The sequence below is a fragment of the Hesperophylax consimilis genome, chromosome 14 (assembly GCF_061612785.1).
Source record: "Hesperophylax consimilis isolate HC1 chromosome 14, BYU_Hcon_1.0, whole genome shotgun sequence".
NCBI classification, from domain to species: domain Eukaryota; kingdom Metazoa; phylum Arthropoda; class Insecta; order Trichoptera; family Limnephilidae; genus Hesperophylax; species Hesperophylax consimilis.
The window spans coordinates 34,698,998-34,715,369 of NC_142849.1; the positions used below are offsets into that span (position 1 = coordinate 34,698,998).

The 16,372-nt window shown below is 34.6% G+C and overlaps 1 protein-coding gene and 1 long non-coding RNA gene across 47 annotated transcripts in view; one reads left to right on the forward strand and one right to left on the reverse strand.

The window, feature by feature from the left end:
- The window catches only part of LOC149418217 (uncharacterized), a 598,424-nt gene that overhangs the window by 205,821 nt on the left and 376,231 nt on the right, over positions 1–16,372 (reverse strand). The window lies entirely within an intron of this gene.
- LOC149418218 (uncharacterized) lies at positions 39–3,330 on the forward strand. The gene is made up of 2 exons (XR_016303161.1): positions 39–899; positions 2,359–3,330. It is a non-coding gene; the product is annotated as an uncharacterized LOC149418218 (long non-coding RNA).

Genomic DNA, 16,372 nt, shown 5'->3' on the forward strand with positions numbered 1-16,372 from the left:
GTGCATATAAATATGTTTTTAAGTTATAATAAAATGCTGTTGAAATCATTGCCTGTAATTTTTTATTTTATATATTTTATTACTTTCACAAAATTTTGTGAAGTTAATACGAGTGGAAATGGCCAAACCAGCCTATTTAAAGAATCTCCTAAAATGTGTTAGAGTAAATGTAACGTACTTTATAATCTATGCGTTCAAATATGGCGTTAATTTAATTATTTTATGTACTTAAATGCAATTTATGCTCCAAAATAATAAGACGAATTATTTGTTAGCGCCAGAACAGCGCAATATGAATATGAATAAATAGTTTTGTCCGTGTAAAAACTCAATTCATTCAAAAAAGGTATAAAATACAATAATGGATTGAATCACCGGTACTTTTACCCACCATATTTTATGATAAAAAATTTGTCATAAAATAATATTTTCCTTTAAAAGCCAAACACTGCCATCTATCGTTTTTTTGTACAGTTATTTTCGTGATAAACTATTTTGCCACACATTCCTATCAAACAATAATGAATGTCAATTAATCACTCCTCGGTTTTTGGCGATGACAGTGTTGAAGACAAAGATTACATGCCGAATTAAGTTCATTCCAAATTACGAAGGTTAGTTTTTAATGGTTGAAATTGTTTTTTTTTTCTAAAAATTTTTTTATTAATGTTTAAAAAATCGATTAATTAATTCGGTTTGACGCTTTTAGTCGGAATCTAAACTACATTCTCAATTTTTAGATGTTGAAAACCTGACTATTTTTTCTGCGAATGCGGAAGCCATTACAAGTTCTTCCAATGGACATTGTGAAGAAGTAACACAAAACCCGGTAGGAAGAAGTAAACAAAGCAATATGAAGACATGGAAAGAAGAAATTCGTAAGCAAAAAGTTTTACGAGGTGAGAAACACGTTTCTCAAGGGGGGGAAATAATTAGAACAAAGAAATGTATTGCAACGGGTGACTGTCCGTAAAAAAATCGATATTAAAAAAATTGCAGCATGCGAATCCCATTATTGAAGATCACGTACTCCAAAAAAAAATTTTTCACCAAGCCTCAATATAAAGATTCTGTATGAGGAGTACAAGAAAATGTGTGAGAATGAAATAGAGCCAATTAATCCAGTTTCATTGTTCGTTTTTAGCAAGGTTTTTAACACGAAAATTTAATCTATCTCTCCACCTCGGAAAGACAAGCAAAACATGTCACTCAATAAATATGAATCCTTGAAGTTCGTATTTCACACCGAAGAGTTGACAGTGTCAAAGAAATGCAAATACGAGATATTGAAAGAGTAGTGGTACTCAAGGGTTAGTGTTTTAACCTGTGAAAACACTACCAGTTCCACGTCTCACTACATTTGTAGTTTATTATAACGCCAGTTGTAAGTTTTCAACTTGGGCATTATGTCCCAGATGACGGTATCATCTAATCTACTATGCATTTCCCGACTTCAAGAAGGCACTATCAACAACTCTCGACCAAGGAAGTCAAGCAGATATCACAAAAATTTGAATTTGAAAATGCTTAATTGACCAAGGTTGATAGCAATGTCTTAGGAAGTTAGCTAGATTTGGTTTCTTCAGAAGATTATTTTTTTGCTTCGTACTTCACAAATCTCGAAGGAAAGGACGGTAGATGGCTGAGAATTTCGACGTGGTGGCTTCTGTTAGTACCTGGGCCGGCCAGCCGTCTGTAGATATCTTTAGTGATAATATGTAAATAATATAGTCTTGATTGAATTTATTCTTTGGAGTAAGCCAAATGTGTCTCTATTTGTGCCTGTGTCACAAATGTTGGATTGTTTTTTTTTATATTTTCAAAGCCCAACACGCCATGATCTTGTCAAAACAGACTTAATTTTATTTTTTTGTTTTTGTTATAGTAAGTATGTAACTGTTACATGTATTAAAAACACAATAGTTGATTTATAATTGCCCATAAACCCCAATACAGTGCCATTGTCACATTTCAACATATTCATGGTATAGGCTGGTTTGGCTCTTTCCTACTCATATTTGATTTTTTGTTTGTTTATGTATGATCTATCAAAATACATGTCTCTATATATGTGCCTCGCAACGGGTACCGGCGTACTCCCTTCTAAAAACAAGTGATGCAAGCTTCTTTTTGTATAATTAAAAAAAATATATATTTGAAGAGGCTTTGGTGTGATATTTATCTATGAATAACATTAACACACATATTTATGAATTGTATGCGATATTGCCTTTATTATTAGGAAATTTATATACATTTTCGATAAACTAAAATGACTTTGCAGTAGGAATTTGATAAATAAATTATCAATGTTGTGTTTTGGTATTAAAATGTAACTAATGATACGTCTTTTTTTAGTATTTTACATGCGTTCCCAAAAGGGGAATTTGCAGCTGGTTGCCGATGGCCACGTTTATTACGAGGCCTCCCACATCGGAGATAAGGTAACCTGGAAGTGCTGCTACTTCCCCCGTACCAAGACGCAGTGTCGGGGTAGGATGCTCACGATGGCCGGAGTTGTCCTCGGCATGAAGGCAGACCACAACCACGAGCCCAACTATACGCAGAAGCTGTGGGGTCGCAAGAGATACCCTTTCACCGTTTGAACAATGGTGTCGCAATGTTACCCGAAAGCGCTTCTACTCTACCCGAACCAAGATGTGATAACCAGACTGGTCAGGGTTTTCCTTGAGGTGAAAACATATCACAATTACTTATTAAAAGTAGTTTAACGCAAACAAGAGATCCTGGAAGCGCTTCTACTTCCCCCATAGTATGACGCAGTTTCGTGGCAAGGAGCTCACGATGGCCGGAGTTGTCCTAGACATGAACGTGGACCACAACCATGAACCCATCTCAACGCCGATGCTGCGAGGTCGCTAGAAATACACTTTCACCATTTGAATAATTGATAATGTGACCTGAAAGGTTAATGAAAAGAAAGCGATATAATGTGACCCGGTGACCTGAAAGCGCGTCTGCTTTCCGTGCACTAAGATATGGTAATAAAACTATGATGAGGGTTGTCCTCGACATGAAGGTGTAGAAAAACCACGAGTTCACTTTCACTCGGAAGCTGTGGGGTCGTGAGCTGTCATCCACTTTTCACCGGTTGAGCAATTGTGTGACAAGGTGACCTGAAGTCGCTTCACTTACCTTCACCAAGATGATGTTCAAGATGGCATAGTTTTTGAACTAAAGGTTTATGCATTAATATGATTGTGTTAATTTTATCGATAATACTCATGGCACATAATATTATATTCGCATTTTTAAATTAACATAACTTTGTTTTTGTGTTTAAATACATACGGCATCCAATTAAAAGTTACGCTTTTTACGTAGTAGTTTCAGTTTAAGATCTTTTAATGATATTATTCACTCCATTCACCAAAATAGTCTATTATGTCATATGTAATTACATTTTGAACATTTGAATTACAGACCAAAGTACACCGGTTACCAGAGGAGAAACGCCAGAAAATGCTCTCTCTCTCACTTTACCAGAAGAAAAGCTGTTGGTCGAGTGGATTGTCCGAATTGAACAAACAGGCTTTCAAACAAATAAACGTGTATTGCTAGAAATGATTCAACTCATTTTAAAAGATCGTCCCGAGCAGTGCAGGGGTGTCGTCCCCATGAAATGGTTTGAAACATTTTTAAATAGGTACTCAAAAGTATTTACTCCCATTCACGAATACTTGCCCACGCCTACCGTAAACGACATAGATGCCAACATCCGCCAGTGGCTTTCAAAAATACAAAGTTATTACATTCGAAATAATCACGAAAAAGTGCTTAATGACCCTAAGCGGATTTACCATTGCGATGATTTGATTCTTTCCATGAACCCTAAGGATGTTCCCGCAAAGAAAACTTTGAAATACACACCAACTTCCCTTAAATACGATGAGTTGAGTACTCTTGTAATGGCGAATGCGGCTGGCGAGCTGGCACCGCCGTCAATCATTTACCGCTACAAGAAAGTGCCCCCTACGGTGGTGGCCAGAAGAGTTCCTGCCGGTTGGGGGATGGGACGTTCTGATTCTGGTTTTCTGAATCGAGAATCATTCCTCGACTACATTATAGAAATATTTTACCCATGGCTGCTAAATAAGCAAGTTACTTTCCCTGTAATCGTTTATATGGGAGGTGATTCTTCTCACGTCCTGTCCATACCGCTGAGCGACTTCTGCAAAGAAAAGCAAATCATATTGATGGCCCTCTGCCGCAATACGGACTGTATTTTGAAACCTCTGGAACGTACACTTTTTCAACCAATAAAGATTGCATGGAAAAATGCAGTTGACAAGTGGAAGGCCGAGCTTGAAGGGCTTTTGATGAAAAAGGAAGATTTTGCTCCTCTTTTGGAAACTGTTATCAAAAATACCATTGATGAGACTGCTTTGCAAAATGGATTTAAAAAGTGTGGTCTTTATCCGTTTTCTCCAAATGCAATTATTCCAACATCAAGTCCAACATCTTCGTCTTCTAATGATAAACACATAACTTATTTAGATTTATCAGATGAATAGTAGGTTGTACCCGAATCGAGGTATGGACCTTTTTTAAATCTTTCACGCCATATTTCGTATTATTTACGAACCATTTCAAATTTGGTGTTTTATAGTTGTTTTTTTGCTACTGCATCTTCTCACGGTTTTATTAAAATATTATGTCGTTATTTTCTGTTCATAGATATTTGAGTGCAAAAAAATTATTTTACGTTAATTTAGTAATAAGTCAAAAATTTATTAACATTTACTTTTGGTTGTTTAAATGTTGACGAAGCGTAAAAAATATCTTTACCTAATAACGTATGTCTTAGGTGTAATAATTAATAATATGTCAAACATAATATATTTATGTCAATATATATACTCGTATATGACTGAGCATAGCGAAGTCCTGTTTTGAATCGACCACTTTGCATTTCATCTGTCAATGTAATGTAAATGTAAATTATTTATGTGTTCCGTGTCCGTTCAATCTTATCAAGATGATAGCCGTATTCGATAGTGTCTTTTTATTCCGCCAGAGCGCACGAGCGTTGCGACTGTTGTGAGCTGTCAAGTCGGAGTAATCAACATTACACGAAGTCTATTGTTCACAGAGCCTGTAGTTTATTTATTTCTGGGTAATGTGATTGTTCCACACACCAACCAGGCTTGGGTTAGGTTAGGTATTTTAGTGGTTATTTTGTTTCAATAAACCTATCGATGTATTCAGGTTAGTATTGAGAAATTTTATCAACATATCCATATACTTTAGTATGAACATAAGAATAACCCATAGTTTTGTGTCTAATGTTACTTACTTTGTAATCATTAATCGTATTAGAATGGGGAATCTGGTACATTGCATTAGAGTTTAGTGTCATCTTTGTTTGAAATACCAATTTAGTAGATATTACGTGTATTATATCATAGGTTCTAAAAGCGTCTTGCTTTTAGGCCCTAGTCTATACTGTTCATAATAATTTTAAAAAAACACGAATAATTAATATATTAGAATAACCCTCAAATATCCAGCTGTTTGTTATATTCCTTTTAAATATAAATGTAATAGTTTTGTGGTATTTTGATTCTGACTGCATTTTGCTTGCTAGCAATGAATTTGCTTTTGAGAGTCATTTCCCTGTAAAATATTTTTTTTATAAATTTATGTTGTGTTTTTGTTCCAAATATGTCTTTGTATTTGATAACACCCAATATATAGTAGAACTAAGCATAATCACTTTAATTACAAATACTAATTAATTAAAATAATCACGAATGAGTTACTTACTAAAGAAAGGAGATATCTTTCCGCAACACAATATTGACTTTATAGTACTTTTATATAACAAACATGTGTTTATGTGATTTATTTATTAGTGTTTTAACAATTTTACATACTGAAATAAACTAGTTGATTTTCCACCCGAAAGTTATGTTTTATTTGTATAGCTGACAAGGAGTTCTTACCCAGCTTCGTCCGAGTTTCAACGCTCCTTTTACTTGAACAATATTTATAAATTTGAAATACATACGACACATGGCGTCTTGTCTTATTTTTTGAGAAGAAAAGAATTTCTAGAAATTTCGTACGTATTTATTTATGCCAGAGCTCACCGTCCGTTAGTGGGTACGCAAATAGATTTTCTGATCGATTGTGAAATTTATTTTTTGTGTGTTCAGATAAAAAAATCATGTAATATTATGAAGGTTACTTAACTAATGAAATTAATGTCACACTAACTTCTAAGTATATTCTTATGTGAACCAACACGTATGTATGGATGTAAATTTTATATGAAATTTTCATGTATTTGACAAAATGAGAAAAAAAACTGGTGAAAGGGTAATGTTTTCGTTGGAGAACTATGACTCTCGATGGCGCTATTCTCTTCCTCATTTAAACATAGTATATTTTCCTTCTAGTTGAATACATGTTGTCGCAGAAGGGCCGCGTGATGATCAGGTATCTCGGCTTCACCCATAGCCACCAGTCCACCAGCTCCGGCAAGGCTAGGTGGATCTGCTCCACACACGGCACCAAGGGCTGCAGGGCCGTCATCTTCACCATGGGGGGCAAGATCATCAGAGCGAAGAATGCGCACAATCACCCCAATGCTTGGATGAAGAGCCTCACAGAGATGGGACGCATCATGCAAGGCAATACTGAAAATCCAAAAACAGGAGAATCTCCCGTGCAAATTAGTAGAGGTACTGCACCACCACCTTGGGGAAGACCAAAATCCGAAAACCAGCCTATGGGACAAAGAGGTTCTGGGCCTTCACATTCACCTGGTTGGACAGTAGAAATCGATGACCCTCATAAAATTTCAAGAGAATTAGAACCTCCTCCTTCACCTTGGAGAAGATTGAACCCTGAAGACAGCGGTATGTCAATGGAATCGAGAGATGCTGGGCAGTCACCAATGCAATCGAGGATGTTAAAATCTGAAGACTTGCCTGCAGATACCAAATATGCAGGACTGACGTCTGCGCAATGGAGGAGGTTGTACCCTGAAATCTCACCTGCAGGACATAGAGATCTAGAATCCCAGAGACACAGAGATTCGGCACATAGAGATGCGGGCCCAACCCAGTCACAATTGCTGATATGTAAAACTGAAGACTCGCCCTCTGAATCCAGAGATTCAAGACCTCCTTCTTCAGCACATCCTGGGGTAATAACTGAAAACCTAGCAGCGCCGTCAAGGGATTCAGGTCCTCCTTGGCGGAAACTTAAACCTGAAGATACTGCGGGATCAAAGGATACAGCATCTTCCGCTTCCTCGTGGTGGGGGAGATAGTCGAAGTATATTTTAAAAACAGGACGAACATTCTACGTAAAGAAATTTATAAAATACTATTATAACGAAATGAAAAATCTCGACGATTTTCTCAAGCAATATTGTTGTTACTAAATTCTTTAAATTGTCGCTTTTTATTACTGTTAGTCAGAGTCAGTGTGTTAGGAACTACTAAACTGTTTGACTTTGTGTTCGTTCGGATAATGTTAGAAATTAGAGCTGATATCGTTGCAAGTATTGGAGTAAGTGGAGAACAAATATAAATATAAGAATAGCTTATTTTGTTTTGTAGGAACATAATTTAATATGATTATTTGCTTTTAGTCGTCTTTGAAATAGATATTTTAATAGACTCGAATGTTTGTAATTTTTGAAAATTGTTATGTATTTATATCCCGATCAATGAACTGGTCAAAGGAGGCAATGTTTACATCGCAAAGCGGGTATCTTTGTAATTGCGTTTTAATTTTTTTTAGGAATTATTATTTTTCTACATATCGCAAATACACATTTTTAAGTATTTCTATTTTGTGTCGTTTGTATTTTTAAATCGTCTCGAATATTTCATCTTTACATCTCGCCTATTTCGTATAATTCTTATGCCTATATATTATATGTACTGTAAGAACTAACTGATTGTAATAATTGTATAATTTTTAACAATGGAAATTTACTGTAATAACTAATATTAATATGTCTTGTAATTTGTTGTTTTATTTTTATGAAAATAAAATTGAATCTTTCCACCATTTTCACCTATGAAGAAAATTATTAGTTGATATTAAAATCTTTCTAATAAATAATTTCATTTTTTTATTATTTATTTACTTACAACCAACCATAGAATAAACTTTATTGGAAATTGAAATGTTTTTTTTCTCTCCTTAATTTATGTATGTATTTGCCCTTCAATATCTCTATATTACCATTGATTAATCTAATTCATATTTGTCTGCTCTTCAATATCTCTCGATTAAAAATCGTCTTAGCACAACTTCGCACCTGCAAACCCCTGCATTGAAACCGATAGAATGTATTTGAAAATAAATGTGGTTTCTGGAAACAAACTAGTTTTTTTTTCTCTCATTTAATATTTTCTCTGATGTGATAATGTCGTCCAATAATGATGACGTTTTTTTACCTTTTATTACATCCGACGTCGCCGAAGACAACGATCATATGGATACATCCATACATAGAAAGGAATATTTACAATAATTGCAGATTGTTCTTAACAGCAGAAGATGGTCATGTATTTCATTTATTTATTAATTTGTATTATTTTACATGCAGTTTACGTTATAAGTACCAGTTATACGTGGATGTTAATAGTCAATATCTGTATGGGTTGGAAGAAGTGTTTTTTAAACACTACATTAAGAGAACCTGTGCTGAGGTGTTTTAGGAAAAGTGTTGAAAAGCGTCTATGAGATTCTCAAATTAATTATGTCCATTTTAAAATAACCATACATCATTACCTATGTGAAAAATACCTACGCATGTTATGACCCATTCAAGGTTAAGAAAATGGTGGTCGCGGAATTAAATATAATCATGGCTTACCTTATCTTAGAACTTGATTTTTACTCAAAACCTGTAGACTAACAATAACATTATTTTCATAAGAGTTCTCAAGTAAGGGAATTGGGACGATTATGCGACTGACATGGTATGAAAGAGACTTGCGTGAGCTAACAATAAAGAAATGACTACAAAAGAGTTTGAACGATTGTCGAATGTTTCTTTCGTATCACATGTTACATTGTGTTAATTACAGTCTGTTGACTATTATTCTGCCATCCCAAATCATAGTATAAATAAATGTTAATAACAGAAATGAAATCAAGTGACGCGAAGGTGAGCTATCATTTATAGTACCGTAAAACAATTTATAAAAAATTGTTTTATATTATCGCGAATTTTTTTAGGTTCCCAGTTCTTCATGACGTCACAATCCGGAAAGACCCTGCTGGTGCTAGACCAGTTCACTTTTTCCTACAAGAAGAACTCCCTGAACCGAAACAAGGTTCTCTGGTACTGTTCCACGCACTGCAATAAGGGTTGCAGGGCCGCCGTGCACACGGTGGGAGGGGTGGTCATATCCAGGAAGAACCTGCATAATCACCTACCGCCGAAGAGGCTGAGATATCCTCTCAAATCCATTGTAATGGAGGACTTGTCTACCTAACAGTTAATTATTATAGTCAGTAGTGTGAACTTCTACACCTAACGTAAAGTCTACTGCGATACTTCCCCATAATACTCGGAGAAAAATGATTGTTAATTTATTTATTAATAGTATCTTCAAATGATTGGTAATTCCGGTTGAAAACGGGATTGCATGAAAGCATAATATAATTGGATACGAATAAATCAACGGGTTCCCTGATAAACTTTTAGTTCCTTACGAAAATATTTTAATGATGTCTGAACACGTGTTCATGAAAATCCGAATATTTTTGCATTATAACAAAAACTCTTTGTATCGTCATGATATATTATCAAGGCAAATCGATAAAACATTCTTAAATTGATGTTTTATTAAAAAGGCCTGTTAATTTATCGTCATTATAAAAATCGATTTCTCCCCGTGTACTTTCGCATATTGCGCATTTGTTGCTACGATTATCATTTGCTGTGCAAATGTAGCTTCTTTTTACAAAAAAAAATTAGAGTCCTGACGTGTGCGGCTAAGGAGGTTAAACAATCAGTTTCCTCACACAGCCGTCGGGAAAGGGTGGGTCCCCTCCAATGTGCAGATGTATAGTAGTGATTACGTCCGCCCACTATCGCACATAAGTGTACAAACATTTGTTTTATTTATTAATTTAAACGCCCTGTTGGGCTTTTACATGATACATATTTAACATCATTTACTGCTTAATACAGTGCCAACAGAAGGTTTTTATTTTTAAAACAACAACGATAAATAACCAAAAACTTAAAAAAATGAACCTATTACATTGTTTCATTTATTGTGATTTTTTTAATAACAAAAATTATGTTGGTAAAATACCTACATAAAAAATTATACAAACGGGCGGGAAAATGATATTTTTTAATACTGGTATAACGAACATTCCTTTATTTTTTGTTTATTTTTTACCGTACCACACAAGATTCCCAACTGCTCAAGTGAGCCTTTGGCATCCCTAAATGGGGTACGTGGTGAGGTTGAAGGTAGTTGGGACGGGAAGGAGGTGGAGAAGAGGAAGGTTGGAAATAACCTGCTATTCAGATCTGATGGTCTAAAACGGCTAAAGCCATTTTAAGCAACGTTTCTTTCACCCGAGCGATACTGAAAGTATCTACTATCACTCTGGAACGTGCCGTAAATATATTGCACATTCATAATAATAATATTTAGCTGATTTGTAGAGCCCTGTTTTTGTGGAAAATCACCTCAAGGGCACCTGTACTAATAACTTCATCATTAAATTAACTGGCTTCCAACTTATAATTATAACTAGTGACTTACATTTAGACTTATAGCTAGTAATTTACGGCTAAGACTTGAGACTTTAACTATTGATTTAAAACTATTGACATACATATTTCCAACTGTGACTTAAAGTTAGTCTTACAACTTACCTACGTTAATAGTCGCTTAAATTTAAAACTACTTGTTTTGGCGTTTACGGAAAGTTTATTGAATTTGGATTTGAGAAAAACATAGATTAATAATGATATGAAATTAATGAATTAAAATAATAAATTGTGAAATTACACAAATTATTTGCGCTGTGATTTGAACCTGCGACATCCGAATTCACAGCCGAGGCCGCGGCCGTTACTGCCAATATTACTAAATATGATAATTTGGTATGAAATGAATTTGGTTCATAATATATATCATTACTGTATATAAGTAATAGACGTGTTTTGTTGTATATTAGTTTTTTTATTTAGTTAATTATATTTGAATTTTTTCTTCTTCTTATCCATGAAATGCAACAGCCCAATGAACTTGCTCAAGTACGTGTTTTTTTGTTGTTAAAAGACTGCATTTCATGTTTCACAAATGTTATACAAAGCTATTTTGTACGATTTATTTTTCCTGTTAGGTATGTATTTAATATTTTGTGGGCGTTTATTTTGTATTAGCCGAAGTCTCCGGTGTTGCCCGGGCTTTACAGAAAGTTTTTAAAATCAGACATAGACAGTGGCCTTCCTCTTATTTTAAGGTCACTTGTGCAAAATTTCATCAATCTCGGAATAAAACGGTAGACTTGTTTTATTTTTTTTTTGTATAGATAGATATTTTGATTCTCATACAATGGGATAAATATAATTTTTTATAAGCTTTTCTTCGGACATTCCTAATATATTATATTGTTACATAGTATTAGATAATTACATATGTACGTAAATAAAATTTAATATTTTGTCATGTGAAGCAAATACTTTGTGATATGATATTCTAATGTATATAAATTAAAATTAATTTTTTTTTATTTGTTTTTGTGGTGTTATGCCGTGTTGCGCTAACTCCTTCTTTAGCCAACGTTTCGGACAGCATTGCAGTGTCTATCATCAGGGCAGATGTGTTTTTCAAAAACAGACTAATCTGTTGTACAAACATGTTTTTTTTTTAATTTCCATTTTTTGGACGTAAAAGCAACACGCGTTCCTATTTTTTTTTCTGCACAGACAGTCTGAGCCACAGCAATGCGTGGCGGGGTAAGGCAAGTTCAAAATAGAATTAAACCATTATACAAATCGTACTATCAGAGCAGGGTCCTTAGATTGGAATTAGGTTAGATTAATTAGTGAGTAAACCAAATTATCAACTTTTTTGTATGAAGTCGTATATCGCAATGTCGTGCCTTTTATTGTACAACGTAGTACTTGATTTATTTATGTAAGTCATTTTGTGATGTATAAATATAGTTAAATTAATCTGAACTTGGCATTTACATTTCTGTACGCTTTACGCTGTACTTATTTACATTCCTGTACGCTGTACGCTAAATGTTATTTCTTATATATGTATTATATAAATTTGTTATATTTTATAATATAGTGTTACATTATAATGCTGTAATACTGCTGTGAACTTATGAAATATGTACTCTTGTTAATAATAATATTTTTATAACTATAGGTATTAAAATGGGGCCTTTAATAATAATATTGTTGCTAAAAGCTGTGAAAAATAAATAGATTTATTTCCATTCTTACTGTGTTCTTCTTATTTGATGTTTATTACCAGTCTTAATTATAAAGATTCCCTAATACGCCGCTGCAGCTTGGTAAATTTAAAAATTACCAATATTCTCTTCAACTAGTTGTCTGCTATCTTTGTACAATTACGTTTTACCCGAATATAATCGTAATTGGATTGAAATTGAATTATTGTTGTTATTATTATAATTATATTATTCCTATTTTTCTCTTCTACCAATATAATACGTCCGCTTAGTTAGGTGAATCTATTATTAAATATTATTTTGAATTAGAAATTGCATTTTGTCAACAGACGACATGCTTCAATAGAATTGATGAACGCTTAGAAATTACAATTGTTTTATAAAAATAATATGATGATAAATAAAATAATAATTTTTAATGTTAATACCACAGCTATGACACACTTGGCATATTGTGAGAGAAGGAAATGAATTGGATAGGAACAATAAAAGGTAAGAAGAGGGTTGAATGCTGGAGTAACTATGTTAGTCTAGTTATTAAATTTAGATAATACATTGTGTTTATTACAGTCTATCGGCTATTATTCCACTATTCCAACATAGCAGTAAAATATTAAATGTAACAAGCCGTTATACAAAAGACAAAGACAATTACGATACTGTATCGTCTACCGACGGCGGTCGAAGTGCAAGAAAAAGGGGAATATTTTCCGGACATTTCGCCGGGCTTTAGATTTTGATTAGCCAAGAGCAAAGTAACTTATCGCTCTAAATTTTCGAAATGCACTAAAATAGTGAGTTCAATAATTGAGTTAAAGCCATATTCACACTGGAAGTCAAAAAGATTTCGGCGAATTTTTCTAGCCAATGACAGACAATCTGCCATAGTTGCTAAGAACGCCAGAGTTACGAGAGTTTTACTATTTCATAAAAAGAGATTCCCTGCTGAAAAAATAAGGCATAAATGCATTCTGAATTCATTCATCCCCTGTCGATAGTCCGGTGGGCAGGACGTTCGACTAGCAAAATGAGGGACCGTGGTCAGTAACCAATTTACTCCCTTTTCAACACTAGTTATGATTTATGATTAGGAAAGCAATCTGTACTATAAATATTAGGCCAGCCATACACCTTTAAGTACACTTGAGCTGAAGACTTGCGCAAGTAGGTATACTTGATCGGCCTTATGACCGTACACTTTCAGATATACTTGCAAATGTGTCAGTTCTGGCAAACAATAGTTGAAGGTTGTACTGTGCGATGCAACCGATTTTATGCATGGCATCCAATGACGACGCATTGACTTTCGTTGGACTGTTGTTAGCTTATAAAAAACACAAAAGGGCAGAAAACAACGTACTGTTTGAATAAAAAAGAATGATGTTTACGAATGATTTAAATCGTGAATTGAAATTAACTCCGAAAAAAAAAATACCACACACGCATTATGAACGAAGAATCTTATTTGGGGCGTCTATCACTGTATTAGTTACACCGTTTATTAAAGACCTCTTGACGCCTTTGAAAATTGACATTTCTCACACACACACCTTCGCAAACTATGTTTGCGCAAGTATAGAGATTGAAAATTCAATTTTTATACTAGACTTGCAAGTCAGGAATCTTGATCAAATTTGTAGCATACTGACGCAAGTCTCAGCTCAAGCACCTATACTTGAAGGTATATGGCGGGATTCATGGCTCCTCTTATTTATTTCCCATTGTTGCTGCGTCATAATTGACTTCACTATAACTAATTTATCTCCTTCCAGATGTGCCGTACATTCTATCGCACGGAGACGACATACGCCTCGTGTACGACGGCAACGAGTACGAGAATCAGTGCCGGGACGGGGGGCGGGAGTACTGGCGCTGTGCCTTCGTGGCCGCTCCCGGGGGCGCTGCGTGCCCCGCCCGGCTACAGCTGGAGGGGGGCGTAGTGGCGCGCCTGCTGTCGGAGCACAACCACGCACAGCCGCAGAAACCCGAATTTGTCTAACATGCATTCAAATTATGAACATATAAAATTCTGAATCGATATTATGGATGCTAGAAGTATCATGCCTGCTTTACACTCTTAAAGAGATAACACAAGTTACGTAGACGCGCTCGCCTACCCTTTGACGGTGCTTACTCCCGTGACGTGTTTTGTCCCCGTGTCAAAGGGCAGGCGAATTTTCAACGGATGGGGTGTTAATGAATGAGCGAATGCAGCCACTGCAACCAATATTGCTCTAAGCAGGAACTGCGCAATTCGAGGAAAGGTCACGCCAATAATGTAAAGCAGGCTTCATTTGATTTAAAACACATTGCGTAATATTAAAAGAACTTGTGTATCTTCAGCTTCGATTTTTTTGCATTGAAAAGCTTTTAAGTATAAAAAATATTATTACTGGTCTATCAACTTTATGTTGACTAAATGACTATTTTTGTTATGATTCATAAACCAGGGGTTCCCAACTTATTTCAGGTCTCGACCCCATTTTACAATAGCTAAGTGACCGCAACCCTGACAGTGGGGAATTTCTTCTGGTGCTGCGGATTCTGAAATTTATAACCGACCCAAATTTTTCCCCCAGTTTAACGATATTTATACATGTAAAAAAACACCCCGGAAATAGATATTAAAGTATATATATTTTTTTTATTTAACTTATTAATTAATACTAATGCGATGCTTGACATTTTCCCCTTTTATCAAAATTCGAAATTCGATTGAGTTGTCGCTTGTGCCAACCTTATGTCATTCTCTACAGCCAATTTGTTTCTTGTTTTGGATTTATAATCAACAAGCATTGAAAATCCACTTTTACGGAGATATGTAGAAGGGAATAGTAAAATTCGAAAGGCTAGTATGGTAACTTTTGGATATTGTAATGTATTAATTTATACATAGCGCACAACAAATATAATACGAGCTATGTAATCGTTCCACAGATCGAATATCCGTTATTTAAACGTAAATGTAGGTAAGTTCAAATTTAAATATCTCCCGCAATAAAACGGATGCCCTCTGCCCCTTCCCTCTGAAATCCGCACGCTCACGTCCCAGCAAACCGCAACAAACAGATCAAGCCGTGTCGATAACTTATATCTTAAAGTTGTAATTGTCTTCTTCTTAATATTAAGTAGGTAATTAGGTTATCAATTTTCTTATGAATAACTATAAATTTGAGACGTCAAAAGAATTATGTATCTGAAGGGTTTCGATACGTAATCACGCCATCTCACAGAGAAGCAAATGGACTAAAACATTTCTGATAATACCTCTCTCCAGGTTTTGCCTTGAAATTTCGTTTTAAATGTTACTTTAAATTTAATCAATCTCACTCTTGACTGTGCCTTTTTTCTTTAGATTTTTCCTAACATATCATTTTATTTCTTCAGATTTAGCCAAACATAGTTATTTATTTTGCGAATCTCACTCGGGATTCTGTTTTTTCTACAGATTTAGAGAAATATTTTAGTGTTTGGTGGAACTCTCTACATTTAAATTTAGGCAATGCTAGATTGTCACCTTTCCGATTTTATCAAACTCGCTCGATGTTGTTCCATTCTTTTTCCTTTTCTTTTTAACTCAATGGGTTTGTTTGTGGCAGTATCTTGAAGACGTTTACCTGAATTGGTATAATATTAAATGATAAATAAATAATAATTAAGATATAAAATGGTGCCTTACATAATATATTTTATATTAGTAATAAATAAAAACGAACGTTTGTGCAGCAGTATATCGTTAATACACCGAGAAAAATGAGTATCAACGTAAAGTATGTTAAACGCTCATTAAAGAGATTCTTAATAATATATATTAAGAATCCCTTCAAATTATTGATAATCCGGTTAAAAATAGGATTGCAGCCGTTTCCTGATAAAGTTTTAGTAATTTTCTAATGCGTCGGAACACGTGTTCATTCACCTG